The 27973-nt window shown below is 39.9% G+C and overlaps 1 protein-coding gene across 3 annotated transcripts in view; it reads right to left on the bottom strand.

The window, feature by feature from the left end:
* Ac76E (adenylate cyclase type 2 Ac76E) overlaps positions 1 to 27973 on the bottom strand; it is a 1381264-nt gene that overhangs the window by 865708 nt on the left and 487583 nt on the right. The window contains exon 5 of one of the 3 annotated variants that reach the window (XM_068228989.1): positions 3471 to 3515. The exons of the other annotated variants lie outside the window; for them this stretch is intronic. The gene's annotated coding sequence lies outside the window, so the exon portion shown is untranslated. The remainder of the gene's footprint in view (positions 1 to 3470; positions 3516 to 27973) is intronic. 3 annotated transcript variants of the gene reach the window in all.

Here is a 27973-nt window from a genome sequence, read left to right as displayed (position 1 = left end):
CGGAGCAAGTTGTCGCGCGTTTTGGGTCACATAGCAATCAGTTCGCATTCGGGAGGTAGGGAGTTCGAACCCCATTGTCGGCAACCCTGGATATGGTTTTCCGTGGTTTCCCATATTCACACCAGGCAAATACTGGGACTGTACCTTAATTAAGGCCGCGGTAGCTTCCTTCCCACTCCTAGGCCTTTCCTACCCTATCGTCGCCATAAGACCTGTCTGTGTCAATCAATCAATACTGATCCTCGTTTAGGGCAGTCGCCCAGGCGGCAGATTCCCTATCTGTTGTTTCGTAGCCTTTCTTAAATGATTACAAAGAAATTGGAAATTTATTGAACATCTCCCTTGGTAAGTTATTCCAATCCCTAACTCCCCTTCCTATAAACGAATATTTGCCCCAATTTGTCCTCTTGAATTCCAACTTTATCTTCATATTGTGATCTTTCCTACTTTTTAAAGACACCACTCAAATTCGTCTACTAATGTCATTCCACGCCATCTCTCCGCTGACAGCTCGGAACATACCACTTAATCGAGCAGCTCGTCTCCTTTCTCCCAAGTCTTCCCAGCCCAAACTTTGCAACATTTTTGTAACACTACTCTTTTGTCGGAAATCACCCAGAACAAATCGAGCTGCTTTTCTTTGGATTTTTTCCAGTTCATGAATTAAGTAATCCTGGTGAGGGTCCCATACACTGGAACCATGCTCTAGTTGGGGTCTTACGAGTGACTTGTATGCCCTCTCCTTTACATCCTTACTACAACCCCTAAACACCCTCAAAACCATGTGCAGAGATCTGTACCCTTTATTTACAATCCCATTTGTGTAACAACCGCAATTAAGACATTTCCTTATATTAACACCTAGGTACTTACAATGATCCCCAAAAAGAACTTTCACCTAAGTGTCGGTGCAACGTGAAGCAAATTCTAAAAAAAAAGAAGGAAACATAGAATAGCGAATACACTCGTCCAGAAAGGGTTGGTATGAGGAAGGGCATCTGGCCATAAAACAGGAGAAAGCCCACATGTCCGTCACTGTTCGAACCCGGACCCTACAGATGTGGTTGAGGAGGAAAACGAGTAAATGAGATATGAAAAATTCATAAAGCTAAGTTGAAAACATACTTGCATCCACTAAATTGTAGTAGGTCCACTTTATAGAGAACGCAGCAGGTGCGGGAGGATCAATGGACGGGCGGTGAGGGCGCTCTGTGTGGCCTGACATAGTCGAGTGCCCACATCTGACGGTACAATACCCTCCGCTCTCAGTTCGGGTATTGTTCTCCTGAACGAAAATAATTATAGCGAGATTAAGCAACCGGAGGATTTCAAATGGTAGTCTCGTTGGTGGATCTATAAAGTAGAAAGCTACGGGTTGAATATCTCCTGGCTACACTAATGCCTTCAAATAACATGACTTTAAGCTAATCGCAAAAGTAGACTTATGTATTCACGAGTAAAGAGACGAATTTTTCTTCCTTCCTCTTCGTCCACCGCTATCGACATAGGCTACGCTGGTCGGGTCACGAGTGCGTTCTCGTGAACGCTGAGTGGACTTAAACTCGGCATAGTTTTGCAGCCAGGTTCCTTTCCCGACGTCAATCCTGTAAGAAACCATGTGTAAGGGAGGTTACCTTATAAAGGATGTATCAGAGATGATGCTACAAATTTTCAGGGATGATGGAGGACGCAATTGGATAAAGGAGAATACTGAAGCATGTTGAACGTAAAACTGTACTTATCAACACGTGGAGTCCGGCTCCATGGCTAAATGGTTAGCGTGCTGACCTTTGGTCACAGGGGTCCCGGGTTCGATTCCCGGCAGGGTCGGGAATTTTAACCATCATTGGTTAATTTCGCTGGCACGGGGGCTGGGTGTATGTGTCGTCTTCATCATCATTGCATCCTCATCACGACGCGCAGGTCACCTACGGGAGTCAAATACAAAGACCTGCATCTGACGAGCCGAACATGTCCTCGGACACTCCCGGTACTAAAAGCCATACGCCATTTATTTATCAACATGTAGAACTAAAAACGTCCATACAGTTGATATTCAGCTGCTTGGAAGGCTTGGAGAATAATACTGTACTATAATAGAAACCGTCGAACAATTAGCTGTGTGTAGTTAACACACTTCATACAATACGATAATATTAAATCAAGGAACAGTCTGAATTTCCTTTGCAATTAATAACGTAATTGCTATTCTGATCGATTAAATATCAAGCTGTCGTACAGTGTAATGTATTTCTCCGGATATCGTAAATTCACACCACTCAACACGAAACTCTTCAATTATTGCATTTCTGTTTCGCCACAGTATTACGCACCAAAACAAAGCTAAGGAAAGAGGAACGCTACGCTGCGTGAACCTCGTTCCAAAGCTCGTAATACTTTTCAAACTTCATGGCAGAGCCGGAAATCGAACCCGGGCCTCTGGTGGTGGCAGCTAATCACACTAACCATTACACCATGGAGCCGTTCATGTTTATTATTATTATTATTATTATTATTATTATTATTATTATTATTATTGTTACGGAGTTATCCGTGGAAGTCAGAGGTGAAAGAAGATGCGGGCTGGAATGGGTCTAACTACAAGTTCGAAAGATGAATTAAAATTTCAACAAGGTTATATTTTCAAAACTTAACAATGGTGACATAGAATTTTGAGCGTACAACAAATAACAACAAGTTAAATAAGGTACACAACCAAGAGAAAAATTTAAACAGTTTCCACTAGGGGGAAATAACAAAGAAAATCAGGTACAATGCCGCTTTACAAGAAGGCACCAGTTAAGTGGACTTTACAAATTCTGGGCTACGGGCCCAAATTCATCAAGCCTTGAGCTCTCAGCTCACAAAACACCAAAGGGCAGAAAACCCTTAATTACATGGAGCATTAGCTCCCAACCTTACATTTCAAGCCTCTCTAAGGCACTTTTACCACAACTCCATAAAGAGCTGACCCGCTCTCGATCTTTCAAGCCTATAAAGGCAATAACAAACCTTTACACAAACTGCCATCAAGGCATAATAAAGAAACAGGGGCATCTCGTACCCAATCTACTGGGCCTTAGTGTGCAAAACCAGGTTAATTTAAATGGCCCAAAACAAAAGGATGGAGGCGTGAATTTGCATTCCTAAATCTACATTTTAAAACCTAAGTGGCTCTAGGCCGATACACAGGGGCTAATCCCAAGCTAGGAAGGTGACCCGTATGAGAAAACTTTAATACATTAAGGAAGAGAAGAAACGGTTACGAAAACATAGTTACCTCACTTTCAAATGAAGGGGAGCTCGAGAGGGTAAAGCACTCTCTATCCCCGAATTAAAGTTCAAGAAAACTGAAGTTTACCAGGAAAAGGGTTTACATGTTTAACAGTTTACATATTAAAGGTTTCGAACCTTCCCCGGGAGTTAAACTGCTGAGCTAGCAAAAAATAAAGATATTAAGAGGCCATTACCTTGTAGAAGAACTGCTATCTGAAGAACGAGGCGCTTCCCGTCCCCTGCAACATATTCACACACTGAGTTAGATGTTATACTAGTGGCCCGGAGGCAAGAAAATCAGCAGTTTTTATACCCTCGTGGAAAATTCGAGACCTTTCAAGAATGAGTAGACACACCCCCTCAATTTTTATTGGTATACTATGAATTACACATGGAAATTTGAAGAAGAAAGCTATGATTGGAGGAAAATTAATTACAGAAATTACCGATTGGTTAAATTCAAAACAGGCGGAAAGAAAGAGTTAATATTACCAGCCCACAAACCACAGAACAAAATTTAGTAAAGACAAAACTTATGAATACAAAACTTCTTCAAGAGAGTTCATTCCATTGCACCAGAGTGTATTACCATAGTTTTTGGTAGAGACATCTGTTAGAGAAAGTCCACACTTCTTGATCAATGAGAAACAAAAGCAAATCAAAAACACACAGTTACATCTTCTGATAACCAGTAGAGTTAGTTCGGTGGTAAAGTTCCGGGTTTCTCCAGTAGAGATGTTTCAATTGGCGCAAGATTTGAACTTGCGTCGTAGAGGTGTACCGCCCGGTACAATTATTATTATTATTATTATTATTATTATTATTATTATTATTATTATTATTATTATCATTATTATTATTATTATTATTGTTATTATTATTATTATTATCGGCGTGCGTTAGTATATTGAGTATAAATAGAGTGGCCCATCGATCCTTTAAAATTTTAATTTAGGCTACCCGGAGTTTGCAGGCAAACTATATAAATCTGTTCTTGTTCTGCTACAGATTTAAGCCCGACAATAAGTCAGAATCATTACCACCAGTTATAATTCAATGATAACCGGGCGAGTTGGCCGTGCGCGTAGAGGCGCGCGGCTGTGAGCTTGCATCCGGGAGATAGGGGGTTCGAATCCCACTGTCGGCAGCCCTGAAAATGGTTTTCCGTGGTTTCCCATTTTCACACCAGGCAAATGCTGGGGCTGTACCTTAATTAAGGCCACGGCCGCTTCCTTCCAACTCCTAGGCCATTCCTATCCCATCGTCGCCATAAGACCTATCTGTGTCGGTGCGACGTAAAGCCCCTAGCAAAAAAAAAAAATCAATGATAGAAATTATAATGAATGCATGAAACCACACAGCTGCGTATAACGCTTACCTTAGAATTTCCTATCAGGCCTCCGGAGGTGGCAGTTAATCACGCTAACCACTCAGCCTCGGGAGGTCAACTGGGTAGAGGGGGTTCGATTCCCACCCAGCCATCCTCGAAGAGGTTTTCCGTGGTTTCCCTGGCTCTCCACCCTAGATGTATAGCCGACCAAATGTCACACGCTCCAGACACTGCCCTTGCGACGGAAGAAGTGTGATCCCTCGCTGAGTCCACCCTGGAGGGTAAACTGATATAATAATAATAATAATAATAATAATAATAATAATAATAATAATAATAATGCATGTGGGTTTTTTAAATGGGAAGTCATGTCTTGATATTCGTATATTACGTAGAACTTGAGTTCTAGTTGCTTTGATGACGATAAATAGTCAAGCAGAACGGCAAGCTACCTTTCTTTCCTTCAACTTTGGCCTGTGAGCCTTCCCACGATAACTGAATAAGTGAACACCTCTACACTTCCACAGGCCTGTAGCAAAGTGACAGAGATTAACTACTTCCAAAGACGCTGACCTAATTTTAAACCAATATTGATTTAAATGTTGTGTTCCATACTGAGGGAAGGAACATGCATGTGACTGTGTATATGTGGAGTAGCTCCCTTCTCTCTTTGTTTGAGGCAGCCAGTGAGGACCATTGTTGTAGCCTGCCTCAATGCACGAGTGCTGCTTGAATTTCTTTTGTTCCCCGTCGTACTCTCGCTTTATTCCGAACGTCAAAATGTTAATTATTTCACTCGCATTGCCGTAACTATTGTTATAATGATACTTGGGGAAAGTTCTGCTTCTCGCCAGAAGATTAACTAGATGTGTATTCATATTTTGTACGAACACGTGTGCAAAGTCTGTCTTCAATGTATCTGAAAAGAGGGAAGAAGGAACAAATAGAGGGGTTATAATTATTGCTATCCAGAGCTGGGTGAACAAATAATTATCCACTAATCCTGAGTTGTGGAGTTAGATCCCTCCTCAGTCCAGTAGTAATTGAAGATGTTCACATCAGCCTAGTAGTGGTAGATTTATTTTGAAACGTAAAATAACTCCTGCTGGACAAAATTCAAACACCACGGCGTCTCTGAAAACCTTAAGGAACTTAGTGGGATATACAACAAATAAGATTATTAATATTAGCCCGCCTAGTGGTCATAACCGTTAAGGCGTTGAAGTCTGACACCGGGGTTAGCCAGTTCGATTCCCGTTGGTCGAAACAATGTCACAATCAGAAGGTTGGCCGGCAGAGTAGGGGAGGTGGTGGTATACAATTTCTAATCACTAGATTGCGTGCCAAGAGCCTGGATTAAATCCCAACCTCTCCACAGTACTCATATGGAGCGACGCTGTTTGTTATTCGTTCGTCAGATGGGGACGTTAAGCCTTGAGCAAACCCCTTGGTGCTATTCGACAGTAGTAGGCTATGTGCCAACACCGAGTTTCACCCACTCCTTTCCTCCTATCATATGTTACGTCATTCATTTCATCTCATTAATTCCTCTGATGAGGTTGACGTCAGGAAGGGCATCCGGTCATAAGAACTCGCCACGACAGACTCATCTCAGCTCATACCCGACTCGTAGAGAAAAAGAAAAAAGGGGTTGGACAAACAAACATTTATTATTATTATTATTATTATTATTATTATTATTATTATTATTATTATTATTAGGGGCTGCCTGGCCGAGGCGGTAAAGGCGTGCTCGGTTCTCCCGGAAGGACGTGGGTTTGAATCCCCGTCAGGAAGTCGTAGAATTTAAGAAACGAGATTTCCACTTCCGGAGGTGCATATGGCCCCGAGGTTCACTCAGCCTACACCAAAAATGAGTACCAGGTTAATTCCTGGGTTGAAAGGTGGCCGGGCGTAGAGCTAACCACTCTACCCCATTACGTGCCGAGGTTAACAATGGTGGAAGCCTTTACCCTCCACTCCCCCAAGGGCCTTCATGGCCTGTACGGAGGTGACTTTGCTTTGCTATTATTATTATTATTATTATTATTATTATTATTATTATTATTATTATTATTATTATTATTATTATTATACAGCTTTTCCCACAACCAGGTGGAGTCGCGGGTGGAAACTGTGTTGCACACGTGCACATGACCCTGTTTTAAGGTGGGATGCCCTTCCTAACGCCAATCCTATATCGAAGAACATATTCTCTATTGCATGATTCTGTGGTGATAGGTAGTGTTGTGTTGTGTTGTGTTGTGTTGTGTTGTGTTGTGTTGTGTTTGTATGAAGAAGAGAGTACAAGTAATAAGATGCTTAAATATTCCTAAATGTCCAGATGAACTTCAGCTGAGATGTCTTGTTTACAATCAGTCAATCTGCATTTAGGACTGTCATCCAAGTGGCAGATTCCCAATCAGTTGTTTACCTAGTCTTTTCTTTAATGACTTCAGATAATTAGAAAACTTTTCGATGAAGGTAAATTATTCTAATCTCCAATTCCTCTTCCTATATTGTTTGGTATGGATGAGAAAAAATATTTGTCGTCGATCGGTCTTGTCATACCTGTGGTATTGGCAAATAGTACTCTGGTTTGGCTTCCCTTTTGTCCTGTTTGTTGATAGGGGTCGGAAATGAGGTGAAATGAATTTATTTGGCATTTTTATACGGTCGGATGCCCTTCCTGTACATTTATCTATCCATCTAAAGATCTACGCTGTCTCCATTCTATTGAACCAAGCTAATGAAAATGAAATAAATGATGAGGAATGACACTGGGTAAGGAGGTGGAAGGAATCTGCTGTGGCCAGTGGTTGGGAACTGTCCAGGCATTTGCCGGGAAGTGAAAGTGGAAAACCACGAAAATCACTCTCAAGATAGCCAACTGTGGAGCTCGAATCCACGCACCTCCCGACTGCAGAGCCATAGTGCGTTAATTCCCGCGGTCATTCCGCTCGTTTATTGGCTAATAATAATAATAATAATAATAATAATAATAATAATAATAATAATAATAATAATATACGGGGTAGTGTGCTTGCTTCTTATCCGAAAGCCTCGGGTTCAATCCACGATCAGTCTACGGATTTCAAGATTTGACTGCGGGTTAGTTCAACATTATAATAATAATGGCGTAAGGCCTCCGGAGAGGCCTGCCGCGGGTCTTTTTCTCGTAGACGGCGTATTAGGCGACCTGCATTCTGTAAAGATGAGGGCCCTATCTAGGATGATTTCTAATGCTGAATACGCCACACACACCCAGCCCCCGAGCCATTGGAATTAACCAATTAAGGTTAAAATCCCCGAACGGCCGGGAATCTAATCCGGGACCCTCTGGACCAAAGGCCAGTACGCTAACCATTTAGCCATGGAGTCGGACGAGTTCAGCCTCGTGAGACTAGCTGACGAGCTACATGGTACCAGAGACAGCGGACCCAATCGCAGAAGCCAAGCAGTAGATTCAGAATGTCGTTCTCGCCAAATGACACTCCAGTATTTGCAGGCAATCTGGTTGGACAGCACTCGTCTTCGCAGGCCACGGCTCTGAAACGAAATTTGAAAAGTGGTACGAAGAATGGAACGGGGTCCACTCAGCCTCGGGAGGTCATCTGAGTAGAGGCGGGTTCGATTCCCACTTCAATCATCATCAAAGTGTTTTTTCGTAGTTTCCCACTTCTCCTCCAGACAAATGACAAGACGGTACCTAACTTAAGGCCATGGACGCTTCCTTCAATCTTCCTTGTCTCTCCTTTCCAATCTTCCCATCCTCCCACAAGGGCCCTGTTCAGCATAGCAGGTTAGACCGCCTGGCAAGGTACTGGTCCTCCTCCCCCGACCCAAAGTCTCATGGTCCAGGACACTGTCCTTAAGGCGGTAGAGGCGGGATCCCTCGCTGAGTCCTAGGGAAAAGCAACCCCGGAGTGTAAACCGATTAAGAAAGGAAGAAGGAAAGAAAGATAATAATAATAATAATAATAATAATAATAATAATAATAATAATAATAATAATAATAATAATAATAATAATAATAATAATAATAATCATCATCATAATAATAATACAAATAATAGTAATAATATAATTAAAAAACAAAATTGTTGTTCTCCATAAAACCGTAACAGTAGTTAATGGGATGTAAAGCCTATAACGTTGTTGTTATTATTATTATTATTATTATTATTATTATTATTATTATTATTATTATTATTATTATTATTATTATTACAAAATTGTGGCGAATGTAGACCATTAAAGCATGACTGAACGCGATGACAATTATAGCGGATTTGGGGAATGTTCTGCGCAGCATACAAGTTCTGAGGAGCAGTCTCCTATAAACTTTTAGAGGAATGAGGTTGATCAGGCAGGAGGGAGGAAAGGCTCCAATGCAAGGATAATGGAGAATTCAAATCTGGAACTAAATATAATAGAGCATGGGAATAACGTGCATATTCATTAAGGAAAGAATTAAATGCTAGTGTTAAAGATGGTAATAACGTGTCCCATAGTCTATGATTATCACGATGAAAATGAAATGACTTTCATTAAGTTACGGTGATAACGTTCAACTATATTTGCTTGAGGATGGTAGGGAGTGGTAGTCATCTTTTTAATGCCTAAAGGAAAACACGCATCATAAAATAGTTAGATGTGAAACTACTGGCATTATGGGAGACCAAATTATTTGGAATTCCAACAATGGGAAACACGTGTGTGGTGAGTAGATTAACCAAAATTCTTGAGGAAATATTACGTAGGGGACGAAGCATGAGAAATTTAGACAATCCGTTCAAAATCGTAAAGATGTATGAATTGGCGTGGGATGATTTGGTGATAGGACCGACAATATCAATATAACAGGTCTTCGCAGGGTAAGAGGGTAGGGAGGCAGCATGTGTCCCTGATGGTAAAGAATTACGGGGCTTGGCTCCTTGACCCAGGTGACACCGACGAACAAAATCATAGATGGTTTTCCGTATGTGAGGCCAGGAAAATAAGGATGAGATACGTGAATGTGTTTTCGCCATGCCAAAATGTCCACCTACTGGGGAAGAATGATAATAATGTAAGATGATGGCATGTAGGGATTTGGGTAAAACCACCTTAGGAATAGACCTAGGAGTTGGTTTAAAGACAATTTAAACCCTTAAGGATGCGATAAGGACCTTTGTATTGAGGGTCAGAAATGGAGTTACTTAATTATTGACAATAAGGATAAGTAGCTTGATAAGAAAGGCAAGATTGAAATGAAGCAGGAAACTGAGTCAAAGATGATGTGGTATTAACACAAAACATAGAAAGATTGGAATCAGAAACGAGGGGATCAGTATGAAGACCACGAGGCTGCGAATCCGGCGGCGAGTTAAACAGGTGGGAAAGATCATCAACGACGGGATTATGATTACCAGAACAAATTGTAATGAAAATTTAAATCTGGAAAGGCGCAGTAGCCAGTGACCGGTACGTCCGATTTTGGGGGCATGATTTAACAAACAGGTAAGAGCTTGATTATAGGTTTTGACTACGTACTCTTTATGCTCCAAGATATGGGAAAAATTTTCTAAAGCCAAAATTAAAGCTAGGTCTTCACGCTCATAAGTGGAATATTCTCGTTCAGTACGAGAGAGAAGATGACTAAAAAGGGCTACGGGTAAAATATTACCATGTTTAACTTGACGGAGAGCACCTCCAATGGAGATGTTTGAAACTTCAGTATGAACTACAAAGGGTAGTGTAAAGTCTGGAAATTGTAAAATAGGAGCTCGTAAACGGAGTGACTTTGAAGTGGTCAAAAGCAGATTGCTGGGGTTCCGACTAGCGAAATTTTATCCCTTTACGCTTGAAGTGATTGAGCGGTTCAGTGATTAGAGAATAAGAGGGGGTAAAGTTATTATAAAATACAGTCATGCCACGAAAGGCATGAAGCTGCCTAATATTTCTAGAAGGTCGAATACGATTAAGCGCTGTGACACGCTCAGTGTCTACGGAGATACCTTGGCTGGACAAGATGTGTCCAAGAAGTGTAATGGAAGGACGTGCCGGGAATGTTTTAGGAGGATTGGCAGTAAGATTAGCTGCCCTTGATCGTGACAATACTTCAGTTAATTGTTGTATATGGGTAGAAAAATCAGGACTAAATATAAGCAGATCGGCAATATACGGGTAAATACATTTATATTTAGTATCTGAAAATAGTGCATCGGTTAATCTTCGCATAATTTGAGAACCTAAATTTAAACCAAACAGAAGTTTAGTGAATTCAAAAAACCCGTTAGAAGTTATAAAAGTGGTACATCTGCGACTAGGAAGGTCGAGGAGAATTCGACGAAAAGCAGAATTTAGGTCAAAAATGTAAAAATATTTAGAATTAGAAAGATACTGAAAGACAGTATGGAAGTTTGGGTTAGGGTAAGCATCATATACTATCCTACTCTTGAGTTTTCTATAATCCACAACCAAGCGTGAAGAGCCATCAACTTTATCCACTAAAATGCAGGGGAGGCATAATTAGAAGGAGAGGGAACGATGGTACCTTCGGCTAACATTCTGTCGAGTGTCTGGTTATGTCGTATAATACGTGGGGGACTTAATTGATTGGGTACCGAACGAACTGGAATATCGTCAGAAAGGTCAATATGGGCCTCATAGTTAAGTATGATAAATTGACTCCGTGTGGGGAAAAAGTCGTATCCCAAGATTACCGGGAATGGCAAATCTTTAACGATATGGAATCGGTAGGGCCAAGCGAGAGGTTGTATTTTTCGATTTAAGTTCAACAATGCCTAATAAATTTAGAGGATGGTTGGAAGCAGAAGTACACCGAGCCATAGAAAAAGAAACTTGAAGTTTAGGGTAAAATTGATTTAACTGTTGAAAAAAGGTATAACTTGTCAATTGATATGTTGACTCTAGTATCCAGCAGTTTCCCAGTGGGAACATTTTGCAGTAGTAAGATAATTGAGGAGGTGTGGGGAATAACACGGTGCTGTTGCAGCAGATTAGGACCTAAGATACGCTTACTGCCGAGTAGCGCGGTCGAGATCCGTTTCCCGATCGAGGTGTCATGTCCAGGGACACGAACCTTCATCAAGTAGCAGCACATAAGTAATACATAGTGATTATTTTGGTAACTCAATCCACTGGCCTTGCTGTCGAAGCAGCCATGTGTTGGGGGTGATATAGAATGACAGTTAAAAACAGAGTTGTGTGAGGTCAAGAGGTCTCACGAGGAAGTCGATACGGACAAATCTAAAAAGTCACGTCCTGTCGTCTGGAGATGGCAAGAAAATGGGGGTAGTTTGAAGGATACCATACTTAAAATTAATGGGCGACCCAATTAAGTGAAACGGGACGCAGTGTCATGTTTATGATGACAAGTATTAGAATTGGGGAAGTTATTTTATGAGCATAGGTTTAAGGGCGAGAAGTCAAGTTCATGTTAATAAATATTGCCACGTGCATAGTGTGGGATTTGAGATACATGGGGGAGGTGGTAGCACCAATAGTAAGCCAGTAAGGCTTTATCTGAGAGGAGGGGAGAACCTCATATCATATTGCTAGTCCCTTTAAATACGTATGTAATTGAAGGAACAAGCGTCTTATTGCATTAGTCTTCGCTTTGGGAGCCTTGCCTTCCGCTCACGTTAGAGAGTTGCGATCAATTCTCCAAGCGGTCTCGCTACTTAGAATATTTCTTAGTAGATCAGGTTGAACGGTGGTGCTAACACTTGGTATTCACCATTCATACTTTGATTCTCGACTTAAGCCCGAGTTCTTCTGGGTTTTATCGTAGTTGGCAACTTAAAGCTTGAGGAATCTCTGTGAGATTTCACGATACTCTGTTTTTAACATCGCTTAGCATTTCAGTGGGACTCTAATGCTTTAGAGTCCACTTGCATTTACTTGGAGTAGCCGTTCTGAGGAAGGCTAGTTCCGGTATGTCACAATACGTGACCGACTTCAATTGTACGTGTATATTCTTTGTACATCATCTGTCAATATACGCACATATATAGGAAATCATATGAGTTTCAACTCTTAACAACCAACTTACCTAACGCCTATAAATTACCATCTTATATCCCTTTCGTTTTTAGTACTGTTGTTAGCCATCAGGTGATTCCACTCACCGCTCGGCGTCTCACCTGTTGGCCGGGATACGACAGGAGAAGAAAAACTGGTGTCAGTTTTGTGGGGTTGGTCCTGAGTTCGACGTCCATCCAGGGTTGTTTAACTCTTAACCAGGCGTTGGTGGTTTCCTAAGCGGCTGTCTATCCTAGTAGACTGAGGGGCGGTCGGAAGAAAGAAGAAGAAGTCCGGAGGCTGTCTATCCTAGTAGACTGAGGGGCGGTCCGAAGGAGAAAGAAGAAGTCCAGCGGCTGTCTATCCTAGTAGACTGAGGGGCGGTCGGCAGGAGGAAGAAGAAGTCCGTAAGCAGACAGAGAGCAGAACCAAGAAGGCGCAATGGCTGGCCCACGGAGTAGCAGAGGGATTCATAGGAGTCCAAGGAAGGAAGACGCAATCGACCCGGCGTACCTGCACGTCGTCAGCTCACCATCAGCACGCAGTAGAAGACCAAATATTGTAAGGTAAGCCAAACTCAAAATCAGTATGTCTAATTCTGAAGTGGGAAGTGCCAGTGATAATTCAGATAACAATTATATTAATATCAATCAAGCGTTCAAGTTAATCGGAGATCCTTTTGACGGGAGAAATCGGAGTAGGTTGAAAGAGTTCTGTGCAAATGTAGATTCAGCAATAGAATTTGTTCAACCAGATGAACATCCGCTGTTTTTTAAATATGTTCTTACCAGAATAACGGGTGAAGCTAGAAGCAAGTTATTAGTAAGACAGGATGTGACGAGCTGGCCAAAAGCGAAGGCAGCTTTGTTTGAAAATTATGGAGAGCGTAGGACTATTGATCATTACGCATGTAAAATGTTTAAAGCACAGCAAAATAAAGATGAATCTGTAATAGCTTGGGGTTCGAGAATGGATGCAATGGTAAGCGAACTTAAAGAAGTTGCCACGGCAAGAGTCGAACCGGAGGCAAAAGTTCATAGAGCGAATTTAATAGGAGAGTTAGGGATATCATGTTTTGTACAAGGATTAATTGATAAAAGCATTCAAACGATTGTCCGTAGTAGGAACATTACGGATGATTTCGGTTTAGCAGTTGAGGTAGCGGCCCAAGAAGAGTCGGCCGTACTCTCAAGTAAGGAAAAGCACGCTGAATCAGTTAGGAGAGATAAATATTGTAGTAATTGCAATAAGAAAGGACATTCGGGATCCTCATGTTTTCTTAAAATGCGACCAAAAGAAGTTAAGGCAATAACGTGTTACAATTGTAATAAGGAAGGGCACTATTCACGAGAGTGCAGAGTAATAGTTTGTAAACGTTGTAAGAGAACAGGGCATGTAGAGAAAAATTGTAAAAGTAGTAAACCGCAGCAATTCACTAATTACAAGGGTAAAGGTTACGAGAACAAGCAGGCGGAAAACTAGAACAGGATCATGACGCAAGGCCGGTTATAGGTCCTAAAAGTGTTCACATAGGCCAAGTACACAATAAGTGTAATAACAATGAAGGGACAGTTTTACTATCTATAAATGATGTACACGGACCTTTTCGATTTTTAATCGATACAGGCTCAGAAATAAGTGTAATAAAGAAACAATGCGTACCGAAGGAAATAAAGATAGATACAAGTGATAGATTAAAATTGCTAGGAGTTAGCAAAGGAACACTATTCACGTGTGGAACCGCGAAGGTAACTTTGGGAACATCTCAATGCAAATTGCATGTAGTAGATGATGAATTTCAGCTGTCACAAGACGGATTGATAGGTAGAGATTTATTGAAAGATTCTGTAATTAATTTCACGGAGGAATTCATAGAAGTAAATGGTGATAAACATCAAATAGAAATTAGAGAAGCTAAAGTAATAAAAGTACGTCCGAGAACGGAAACTATGTATGACATAGGACAAGACGAAATTGCGCACGTATTGAAGGTAGAAAAAAGTGACGCACAGAAATGTTCACAATCCAGAACTCGAAGAATAATCGAACTAATGAGGGCAAATCATATGCTAAAGAGTGATAGAGAAGGGATATTTGAAATATGTTCAGAATGTAATGATAGATTTTATTTAGATAGACAATTAAACGAGATTACGATCGGTAGCATGTACCCTATACCAGGTACTACGGAGTTAAGTAACTCAATAGGGAAAGCGAATTATTTCTCGACAATTGATTTAGCCAGTAGCTATTATGAAGTTGAAGCAGAGGAAAAGATATTGAAAAGATCACATTTTCGGTATTAGATAGGCATTTGATATAAATTTATGCAAATGACGTTCATGAGATTAATTAGAGGAGTAAATGGAGCTAAGTGTTTATGCTAATTATATTACAAAAAACACAGTATTTTCAGCATTATATCGGAATTTTTGATATAAACGTATGTCAGTGACGTTCATGTGATTAATGAGAAATGTATTAGCGGAAGTAAGTGAATTAAATGTTTATTAAATGAAATTAAATTATATGATTATTTTGAGATTCAGTAAAATAATAATAATAATACTAATAATAATAATAATAATAATAATAATAATAATGATAATAATAATAATAATAATAATAAATGATCGACGTTTTTGAGAAGTTAAGAGAGATTTTTCTCAACCCACGACCACGAAACAACTTAAGGGATTTTGGGGATTATCGGGATATTACAGACGTTTTATACCAGATTATAGCAAAATTGCTAAATCACTGTATGAACTTTTAAAGAAAGAAGTAGACTATAAATGGGAAACTAAACAGGAGGAAGCATTTCAGACTTTAAAGAATAAGTTGATAACGTATCCGATTTTACAATATCCAGATTTCGAGAAGCCGTTTATTGTAACAACCGATGCAAGCAATGAAGCGTTAGGCGCAGTATTGTCGCAAGGGAAGGTAGGAAGCGATTTGCCAGTAGCATACATATCTAGAGTATTGAATAAGGCAGAAAGAAATTATTCAACAACAGAAAAGGAAATGTTAGGAATTGTATTTGCAGTAAAGTATTTTAGACCGTATGTCTTAGGACGAAAGTTCACTGTAGTGACGGATCATAAACCACTTAAATGGGTATTTAATGTGCAAGATCCAACCTCAAGATTGCTAAAATTTAGATTGAAGTTAGCAGAATACGATTTCGATGTTGTTTATAAACAAGGAAAGTTAAATACAAATGCAGACGCACTGAGCAGAATACACAAATTAGATGAGGTTGAACAAGAAGAAGTTTCAGAAATGGAAACAGATGAGAAATTCACAGAGAAATTAACAGAGGATGAAAAGAAAGAGATTATGAAAGAATTTCATGCATCTTTAGTTGGAGGACACCAAGGCATTACACGCACGTATGCTAGGTTAAAAGATTATATTGAGTGGCCAGGAATGAAGAGAGATGTAGAGCAATACATTCGATCATGTCATTCATGTCAAACTAATAAGTTTACGAAGCCAGATACGAAGGCGAGTATGGTTATCACAGACACACCGCAGATTGTGTTTGAGAAAATAGCGTTAGATGTGGTTGGACCACTTCCACTTACACTCGACGGAAACAAATTTATTTTAACGTGTCAAGATCAGTTATCGAAGTACTTAGTAGCAGTGCCAATGAAAAATCAAGAAGCAGAGACAATTGCAAGGGCATTGATGGACAATGTAGTACGAACATTTGGAATACCAAGTGTAATATTAACTGACCAAGGTAGCAACTTTTTGAGCGAAGTAATGAAGAAATTATGTAGATTATTAAATATTAGGAAGATTCATACTGCCGCATTTAGGCCACAGTCAAACGGAAGTTTAGAGAGGTCTCATGCAGTATTAGCTGAATTTTTGAGACACTATGTATGTGGAACCCAAGACGATTGGGATAAGTTCATTTCAATGGCAACTTTTGTATACAATACAACGAAAAGTACGTCAACTAATTTCACACCATTTGAATTAGTATTTGGAAGAAAGGCGAATATACCAGGGACATTGCAGAGAAAACCAAACGAGAAGAATTATAATGAACACGAAAGCTATGTGGAGGAATTAGCTCGAAGGCTTAGAGAAAGTCACGAGGTAGCACGTAAAACTCTAATAGAAACCAAGTTGAAAAATAAAGTCCAGTATGATACAAGAATAAACGAAGTAACGTTTAAGATAGGAGACCAAGTTCTTTTAAGAAATGATTCAGTAAGGCGAGGTCGTAGCAAAAAATTAAGTCCAAACTTTGTTGGCCCGTACACAGTACAGGAAGTTTCAGGAGTGAACTGCGTTTTGAATATGAATAAGCGAGGGAAGTGCGTTACAGTACACAGTAACCGATTAAAGTTATATATTTAAATGAGAAGGAAAATTGTATGTAAATACATTGTGAACAATCAGTAATAAATTATAGGCAACGCAAGGTAACACAAATCTGTTACTTGCAGGTCAATGGCGCTGATAGCAGCGGCGATCGCAGTGATGGCGATATTTACGAAAGGAGGAAGGGCAATTGATTTCCAGCTCCAACCATATGAGTCCACCCCAGGGGTTTATTTCGACGAGCTAGGTGAAGTTCAACTCTATAACACTGAATGGAAGGTAGTAACTTATGTAAATTTAGAAGCGTTAAATGATGCGTATAATGTTGGTAAGAAATACATTCAGAGAACCATGAGATTGTGTTCAGAACTGGAAGTAAATTTAACATATACGTGTGAGAATGAGGTAAAGCTTTTAATTATGCAATTAAATAAAACTCAAAATTTGCGTGAATTAATAAGACAAACAACTAAGACTAAGGAGAAGGAAAATTCAGATCAAAATAGAATGAAGCGAGGAGTTCTTAATTTTGTAGGAAGTATTGCTAAAATTTTATTCGGAACCTTAGATTCGCAGGATGCAGCCTATTATCAAAGTCACATTAAGGATCTTGAATCAGAGAATTTGTCGATGTTGAAAGTCGCGAAAGAACAGATGATTGTAGTAAAAAGTACGTTACAATCAATGAATAGCTCATTGTATGACGTCGCTAAGAACGAAAAAGAATTAAGCGATAATATAGCAACAATACGGGGATATCTGAAGGATGAGACTGAGCAAATAGAAAGCGCATTTAGGAGAACGGAGATTGAAATCGCGGTCAATAGGCATTTAATTGACACGCAAGGATTCTTAGCGCAATTAAAAGATCATTATGAGATTCTGTTAAATGGAATAATGTTGGCTCAAAAGGGAGTCTTACAACCTCAGATTATAAGTCCTAGTGATATAATAAAGTCGTTTTCAAAGGCACAGAATAATTTCCCACCAGGAATGACATTACCTGTTGAGTTGAGACTGGCTTATGGCTATTTAATAACTAGAATAGCAGAGATTGAAGTGTTCATTACTAAAGAAATACTTGGTTACATTGTAAAGGTACCTTTGGTAGATAAGGTAAAATATGATCTTATTAAGGTTATACCATTCCCAACAAGAGTGAATGGTGAGATAGAAAACTTTGTTTTTATTAATAGTGAAAATGAATTTATTCTTTTGGACCAGAACAGGCAAAATTATGTAATGTTAACTGAAAATCAAATTAATAATTGTAAGAGGTTGAATGATAAACTTAAGGTATGCAAACAAGAGTTTGCTATCAAACTAGCTCATTCACATGAGGAATGTGTAGTAAAATTGTTGACAGGGGCACAGGTTATGCCACAAGATTGTCAAAAAAATGTAATTAGAGTACAAGAAGTAATGTGGTTTCCCTTAAGAGAAAATAAGTGGATTTATATCGCTCCACAGGAGGTAAAAATAACAGTAGTATGTCAAGAGTTGCACACAAGTGATGCTAAGTTAACAGGTACAGGAATAATAACAATGTTTAATAGATGTACGGCCTTTGGGCCAAAATCAAAAATTCAATCTTCAAATGTAATTAAAACAAATAGTACCAAAGATCAAGGGTTTGTACCTGATCTATTGTTACAGTATGACTGTTGCGATCATTTAGGAATTAACACTAAATTGAGTCAATTGCAGGATGAAGGAAAGATACCGTTGGTAAATGTACTTCACCATGCAGAGGAATTAAAATTAGCAAGTCATAAAGTAGAGGCAGTTGAAAAATTAATACTTGAACAGGAGGATGAATTAAAGCAAAATCATAAATTGGATAAGTTGAATTTTCTGTCTTATATAGGTGGAGGAACAATTGTTGTTATTTTGTTATTATTATGTTCCTGCTGTTGTTGCAAAAGATGTTGCAAAAGATTTAGAATTGCTCATAAACTGTCAGAGCTAGGAGATGAGTGTTGCGGAAAGGTATGTATCCGCCAAACTATAATTAATGGTCCTAACTCGCATTGTTCAGACGAGGACGTCACAGTGCACTTTGATAGACAGGAGTATGTAAGAGGTAAGCGCGTAAATGAGCGCAGGGGTAGAAGTATGACAGATCTTACTACTTCCAGTATAGAGCTTAATGAAAGGTCTCTCATCAGAGAGCCAAGGAGGCAATAAAGAGGGAGCGTAACCACATTAGTAAAGTAAAAATTTCAATGACCATTGTATAAGTAATGAATCACTAGTAAGACAGTGTTAAGGCTGTAATGTAACAAATGTAACTTTAAAATTGTTAAAGTACGAAAAAAAAAAAAGACTTGCCAAGGGGCAGAGTCGAACAGGCAACCTTATGTTAAGGTAAAATTTCATGAGACTGGCCTAACAGGTACAGTTCGGGCTTGTCGAGCGAGGCAAGACCCAAGCGTCCATTCCTATGAGTTTGGTTCGGGTAATGTATCAGTAATAACTGAACAAAAATTTGTGAGACTGGCCTAAGGAGGCACAGTTCGGGCTTGTCGAGGGTGGCAAGACCCAAGCGTCCATTCCTATGAGTTTGGTTCGGGTAATGTGTCAGTAATGACTGCACAAAAATTTGTGAGACTGGCCTAAGGAGGCACAGTTCGGACGTGTCGAGAGAGGCACGGTCCAAGCGTCCATTCCTATGAGTTTGGTACGGATAATGTGTCAGCAGTGACTGCACAAGTTTGTAAGACTTACTTAAGAAGTATAGTCAGGGGAACCGAGTTGCTATTGCAATCTCGAAGCCGGCCATTCCAAGAGTTTGGTACGGAAGTAAAAACCGACCAGAGAAGGCTGGAAGGTAAAGTTGTATGTACTGTGAAGCATATAAATTGATATGTGTTAATTACTGTGAAATGTGAAATGAAAAAATGTGAAATGTAAAAGAGTGATATTAAGTACTGTAAAATGAAAAAAATGAAGTGTTATATGTACTGTGACATATATAAATTGATATGTATTAATCACTGTAAAATGTGAAATGAAAAATGTGAAATGTAATATGTAAATGAGTTATATCAGTACTGTGAAATAAAAAAAATGAAATGTTATATGTACTGTGAAACATATAAATTGATATGTATTAGATGTTAAATCTAAACTATGTTATATTAAGTACTACATGTACTGTGGAATATATGAATTGAAATGTATTAATGCAATATGGTTTACTGTGAAAGAATATGTTAATTGTAATGTGAAATGTAATTTTGAATATTAATTGTATGCAGGGTAAAGAGAATTGTATTAATGTCAAAATGTAATAAGTTGAAGTGTATCTATGAACTGTAATGTAATGTTGCTAAAATGTAATGTGCCATGTAAGGTACATGCGGTAATTAACCCTGTATGTACGTGTACTCAGGTGGAAACCAGTTGCATGTGTGGCAACTAGTTTCTTTCCTAAGGGGGGAGGTGTCATGTCCAGGGACACGAACCTTCATCAAGTAGCAGCACATAAGTAATACATAGTGATTATTTTGGTAACTCAATCCACTGGCCTTGCTGTCGAAGCAGCCATGTGTTGGGGGTGATATAGAATGACAGTTAAAAACAGAGTTGTGTGAGGTCAAGAGGTCTCACGAGGAAGTCGATACGGACAAATCTAAAAAGTCACGTCCTGTCGTCTGGAGATGGCAAGAAAATGGGGGTAGTTTGAAGGATACCATACTTAAAATTAATGGGCGACCCAATTAAGTGAAACGGGACGCAGTGTCATGTTTATGATGACAAGTATTAGAATTGGGGAAGTTATTTTATGAGCATAGGTTTAAGGGCGAGAAGTCAAGTTCATGTTAATAAATATTGCCACGTGCATAGTGTGGGATTTGAGATACATGGGGGAGGTGGTAGCACCAATAGTAAGCCAGTAAGGCTTTATCTGAGAGGAGGGGAGAACCTCATATCATATTGCTAGTCCCTTTAAATACGTATGTAATTGAAGGAACAAGCGTCTTATTGCATTAGTCTTCGCTTTGGGAGCCTTGCCTTCCGCTCACGTTAGAGAGTTGCGATCAATTCTCCAAGCGGTCTCGCTACTTAGAATATTTCTTAGTAGATCAGGTTGAACGGTGGTGCTAACACTTGGTATTCACCATTCATACTTTGATTCTCGACTTAAGCCCGAGTTCTTCTGGGTTTTATCGTAGTTGGCAACTTAAAGCTTGAGGAATCTCTGTGAGATTTCACGATACTCTGTTTTTAACATCGCTTAGCATTTCAGTGGGACTCTAATGCTTTAGAGTCCACTTGCATTTACTTGGAGTAGCCGTTCTGAGGAAGGCTAGTTCCGGTATGTCACAATACGTGACCGACTTCAATTGTACGTGTATATTCTTTGTACATCATCTGTCAATATACGCACATATATAGGAAATCATATGAGTTTCAACTCTTAACAACCAACTTACCTAACGCCTATAAATTACCATCTTATATCCCTTTCGTTTTTAGTACTGTTGTTAGCCATCAGGTGATTCCACTCACCGCTCGGCGTCTCACCTGTTGGCCGGGATACGACAGAGGAGTAGAGCAAGATGTAGAAATATGTCCTCGTCCTCCACACCGAAAACACGTGAGGGGTAGCCTGTGGTTATAATATTGCTTTCCCTGGGTAGGCAGCTGAACATTAGATCTCGAGTGCAAGGGAGTGGAGGAATGGGCAAAGACGGTGGGGGGGACAGCGGAATAATAGTAGGTATTACAGTAGGAATTTAGAACATCAGCTTTGGCAATGTTGTACAATAGACCCGTGCTGCTCCGCAGAATTCGTTGTAAAAAGGTCAAATAACTCATCTTAATACGGCTACTACAGGCATAGTGTTTTGCGTTCCCTTTACAATATTTTTATGAACATTTAATACCAGAACATAATAATTGATTCATTAGTAATGACATGTATAACACTTCTTGCCACACAATACTCACTGTGGTTCTACCATTCTGGCGTATTTTCAAACGATCTTGCCCGAGATAGTGCAACAAACAATTGGCCGTGACTGAGTACTGATTCGGGTAAGTAGACTCCCACTTTTTCAAAAGTGTGTCTCTGCGCTTTATTAATGGTCATGCAGAAGGTTAGTCGACTTGATACCTTTCCGTCTGTGCGTACGTTGACCGTTTTCTCTTAGAAGCATGTAAGATATTAGGAACGTTCTGCCATCTGTTGAGTATATTTAGAAGCTGGGGAAGGTCAATGAATCAAAGAGTATCTAGCAGTATTCTTCCATGATCAGAGGAAGTGTATAATCTCTGGATTGACAGGTAGTAATTAAACATGGCTGCATGCAATCACATTACTAATGTTGAAAATCACATATATCAGAATATTAATGAAACAATTAATCCCTTAACAACCCGATTACTACAGAAAGTATTGTGGACTAAGGAAAGCTTTGACCTGCAATTACTGTAGTGGTCCTTTAGTGATTTGATTTTAGTATTACTCAAAGTTGTCTAGACTTCGAGACCTGTCAATGTCTGATGACTCACCCGCAGGTAACTTCGGAGGTAATAAAAAAGAATGAAGCAATTCAGTCCAGTAGAACGACTGGATGGACTGGAAAAAGCTGTTTTAGTAAACTTTTTTAATACATAGATATTACAGTACCGGTCAAAAGTTTAGGACCACATAAAAGAAAATTATGAAAGGTCATCTAGAAACTAAAATTGTGCTACTAGACCTCAGTATTTTTTCCTGATCTTTCGCATATAGTATGATATACGTCGCCTGATTTCATTGAGCTAAGCCAAGTATTGTAGAAGTTATACATTTTTAAGTGTAGGAAGGTCACATCAGAAAGTCAAAATTTTTGGAAGTATTATGTACTATATACTCCAATTGGTTTCAAGTATCACCACTAAGATTCCATTTTATCTACATCCTTTTCACATCCTCCTGCCTCAACTGTGAATGATCCACGATATTAAAATGTTCCAATTTAGTTCAACAGTTTTCCTTTCCTGTCGATTATCGTTATTCTTTTCTGTCCCTCTCTACTAAGCACTAAAAATTGAATACCTCCCTACAATAAGGATGCAATGAAATCAGTACATTTTCAGGAGAGAAGAAAATTACTTTGCGAGTTTATTTCATGGTATACACCAGTGGTACTCAAAGTGTGGTAGACAAATTTATCGCAGCTTCAAACTGATTTCAGTGAAGAGTTCAGAAATGAGCTGAGCCTGCTAATTTTCAATAAAATTATGTTTTGATTTAGTGTTTCTATTCACCTCTACACAGAGACCCCTTTCCCAACCATTCATTCTAAAGTATGTGTCAGTGCGTACCTGCCGTTGACTAGGTATGTAAAAGTGCGTAAATCCATACCTCTTTCTACATTTTTGACTCGAAATCGACTCATTCACTTCATTTTTTTGATTAGCAGTGTATATAGTGTAGTACCTTAGTAATTGTTGCATTAATAATTATACTCGTATTATATTGTTGCTGGGCAATTGAAACCTCGTAATTCCACTCATGAGAAAACCACGTTTCTCCAACTATCTTGTTAAGGCTTGCCGCGTTGCGTGAAAAGGGGACAGAAGACTACAATGGTTGAATAATTGGTCCATCATTAAGCAATGAATATGTCAAAAACAGTTCTCCGGCCATTGCCGACCGCTTAGTTTTGGTCTTCTGTAAACGTTTCTCCGAAGAAGTTACGAGCTTCCTTTGCGCACCAGCGATATCGATCTATACATACAGTAGCCATGCTGGTCCATTAACAACCGGTGCATTCGCCTAACTGTTGAATGCAGACATGCAAACGTGCATGCATTGTGTCGTACAGGTGCCGGATGTCAGCTTGTGGGATGGAGCTCCATGCCTGTTGCACTTGATCGGTCAATACAGGGACGTTTAATGTCGGTTGTGGATGACGCTGGAGTTGTCGTTCAATGATACCCCATACATGCTCGATTGGGGACAGATCGGGGATCGAGCTGGCGAGGACAAGATGTAGACAGTCTGTAGAGCACGTTGGGTTACAACAGCAGCGTGGGGGCGTGCATTATCCTGCTGGAAAACACCCCCGGGAATGCTGTTCATAAATGGCAGCACAACAGGTCGAATCACCAGACGGACGTACACATCTGCAGTCAGGGTGCTCCTGCTGTCATAGGAAATTGCTCCCCAAACCAAAACTCCCAGTGTAGGTACAGCCTGTCGACGCCGAAGACAGGTGGAATGCAGGCGTTCACTTGGCTTCCTCCTAACCAACACACGGCCATCGCTCCACCAATGCAGAACCAGCTTTCATCGGAAAACACAACGGACCTCTTCCATCCTCCAATGATCTCTCGCTTGACACCGCTGAAGTCGCAGATAGTGGTGGTTTGGGGTAAGTGGAATGCTCATCGCAGGGCGTCTGGCTCGGACCTGTCCTTCAAGTAACCGATTTCGAACAGTTTGTTGCGTCACTGTGGTGCCAACTGCCTCTCGAATTGCTGCTGCAGACGCAGTTTGCTGCGCCACAGCCATACGCCGAATACTGCGGTCCTTCCCCTCGGTGGTACCACGGGAACGTCCGGAGCCCAGTCTTCTTGCGAGCGTACCTTTTCGCGACCACTGCTGCCAGCCCGCATGTACAATGGAGACATTCCTGCCAAATCGTTCTGCAATAGCGCGGAAGGAAAATTCACCTTCACGCAGCCCTATTATACGGCCTCGTTCAACCGCAGTGAGCTGTTGATACTGGCTTCTTTGTCACCGTAAAGCCATTCTTGACCCACTCACAGTCACTCCGTCCAATCTCATAGGTAACTATTGCTCTAGCACTGTACAACCCGTATTTAAAGCAAACCTGATGTGCAAAGTCACGGGGGCACTACTAGCGCCACGCTAATGCGATTTGCGGGAAATTTGAATCAACGTCATCCTTGAGATGTATGAACATGCCTACCAACGTTCATTAATCTAGCACAACCCCTTCTTGGCGTTTGGATAATTTTTCCGCAGGTGTATATACAACACGTTATTGTTATTATTGGAGAACACGGTGGTGTAGCGGCTCAGCTGCTTGCCTGTCATCCTGGCGACAGCGATTTGTTTCCTGGTGTTGCTGGGATGGTATTTTCGGTTCAAAATCCCATAGTGTCAGGGAAGGCATGTGACCTTAAATCCACGGCCATAAATCTTTCATTCCTCAATGCGTGCAGGGACCCTCAGTAAGCGGGAAAAGCAGACGATGATGATGATTTTATTTATTTATTTATTTATTTATTTATTTATTTATTTATTTATTTATTTATTTATTTATTTATTTATTTATTTATTTATTTATTTATTTATTTGGCATCCGGCAAAAATTATTTGTTATTATATAATCGCAATATACTCGTACTTAAGGGGTACAAAGGTAAAACAATTGGATTTTTGGATTACGCCGACTTAAAAGTTTGAATACCATTGATATACACTTCTTGAACAAATATTGCATATGCAAATGTACAAATGAGATCATCTATTATAAACATCATTTTAGTGTTAAACTTAAAGTTTTGTAGCCGGCCCCGTGGTGTAGGGGTAACGTGCCTGCCTCTTACCCGGAGGCCCCGGGTTCGATTCCCGGCCAGGCCAGGGGTTTTACACGGATCTGAGGGCTGGTTTGAATTCCACTAAGACTACGTGATTAGAGAAAGCCAAGAATAACGACCGAGAGGATTCGTGTGCTGACCACACGACACCTCGTAATCTGCAGGCCTTCAAGGTGAGCAGTGGTCGCTTGGTAGGGCAACGCCCTTCAAGGGCTATAGTGCCATGGGGTTAGTTAGTTATCTTAAGTTTTAACAATAATATATGAACTGTAAGTGATACAATGGAATATAATCCGGGAGTATTTCTCACATTTGTATATAACAGAAGAGAATTCCTGTACATGCACTTGGAACACAAATTATAGCAAATAATATTAGTGTAATAATAAAATAACAACAGTAACAACAAATTCAATAACAATTTCAAATTATAGATGTGGTTACAGCTATGACTTTTTTTAAATGATCTATTTTACCTGGTGATGAACCGACACAAGCACTGTGCACCTTCTTGACTGATGTTCCATCCCTACACCACGGAGGACAAAGTTCTGCTGGCTGTGCTGGGTGGACTCAGTATATCTTATTCATAAGTTAGAAGTAACAGACATGAAAGTAGCGAGAATGATCGCTGGTAGAAACAGGTGGGAACAATGGCAGGAGGGTACTTGGGTCTAAGTTAGGAATGAACGCGATGGATGAAGCTGTACGCATAAACCGGCTTCAGTGGTGGGATCATGTGAGGCAAATGGAGGAGGATAGGTTACCTAGGAGAATAATGGACTCTGTTATGGAGGGTAAGAGAAGGAGAGAGAGACCAGGACAACGATGGTTAGACTCGGTTTCTAACGATTTAAAGATAAGAGGTATAGAACTAAATGAGGCCACAGCACTAGTTGCAAATAGGGGATTGTGGCCACGATTAGTAAATTCAGAGGCTTTCAGACTGAACGCTGAAAGGCATAACAGTCTATAAAGATAATGTATGTATTGAACCCTTTGGTCCATATTGAGGGATACCTACCTTTCTTACCTATCAGCAAAGTTCATGAGATCTGTCTCTTGGGTCGTGTCAGGTTCTTCGTCACTTGCTGAGGTAATGGTAGGGTTCAGTAATTCTAATCTATCTACTGGAATGAAAGGTCTATTTAAAAGATTCCTATTTATTCAGGAAAATTCTGAAACATTCTATGTCAACGGTATCATAGAAGTCAATTGTGTCCACTGGACACCACAATCATTTTTACATAAACGTCAGAATACTGGTGTGAGACTTTAACGTAACTGCCTGACGGGCATTCATACTAGAAACCATTGTCTCAATTATTAATCATTTAAGAAAGGAAAGTCTGGAAATCCTTAAATTCGGCTTCCATGTGAGACCACATGTACCATCATAGTGATTCGTTATGGTCCAGCCCTCGTAACACGAACTCTGGACTCCGGTTATAATTAAGGCCGTCCAATCGGTGTGTGCCACACAGTGGTTCTACGGCATGGACCCTTAATTGAATCGATGTGACCTGCGTCTATGTCATGGACCGACATCTAATCTTCTAAGTTACTTTAAAGTCAGGGCCGATGACCTTCGATGTTAGGCCCCTTTAAACAACAAGCAACAACAACTTTAAAGTCATTGTGGATAATGACCGCAAGGAAATGATGCTACAATGGCATATGGCCCTAATCTAAATCACTGAGGTTGATGACCCCCTGACCATCCAAGTTTCTAGGCTGAAGGCTAAACACAATTAAGTTACATCGGTTGATGACCAAAGTTCCACTTTACTATCCCCAGCACATTCACTGCTCAATCAATCAAAGTTCAATAATTACAACAATAGCAATGCTCACAAACTTTGTGGCAGTAAAATCCATTTCCTTCGGATATATCCCTTTAATCGTTACTTTATATTTTAATATTCCCCCAGAAAAACAAACTAAAATTTCCAGAATACATCTCCAAGTTATTCGCTTGATTAAAGTTATTCCAAATGCGGTTTCACTGAATTTAATAATTAAATAAATTTAAATGATTTTAACGAAATGTTAAAGATCAGTAAATTTTATCTCCGCGGACTCTGGTTTCTTCACAAATTCCTACGCAGCTGTGATGTGAATTCAATATTGCGATGTTTATCTGGCTGGAAAAGAATTTGTTACATAATTCCTGTCCAGCTATATATCTTGTCTCGTGATTTCACACTTTAAAGTCTAATCTAGTCCTAACCATTATCAAAACTTGGATATCCTATGAATCTACGTACAAACCAAACAACTCGCCATATAATTACGATGTCATATCTCGTCATACCATTATGAATTTTGCACACCCCTCACAGACAAACCGATCATCACGACCATCGCTCTATATTTTGGACAACCCTGAATTTGGTTACTCTGTTCCTTATACTCCAAGTTCGTGGTTT

The sequence above is a fragment of the Anabrus simplex genome, chromosome 8 (assembly GCF_040414725.1).
Source record: "Anabrus simplex isolate iqAnaSimp1 chromosome 8, ASM4041472v1, whole genome shotgun sequence".
NCBI lineage: Eukaryota > Metazoa > Arthropoda > Insecta > Orthoptera > Tettigoniidae > Anabrus > Anabrus simplex.
This window is presented reverse-complemented; position numbering and strand designations above follow the sequence as displayed.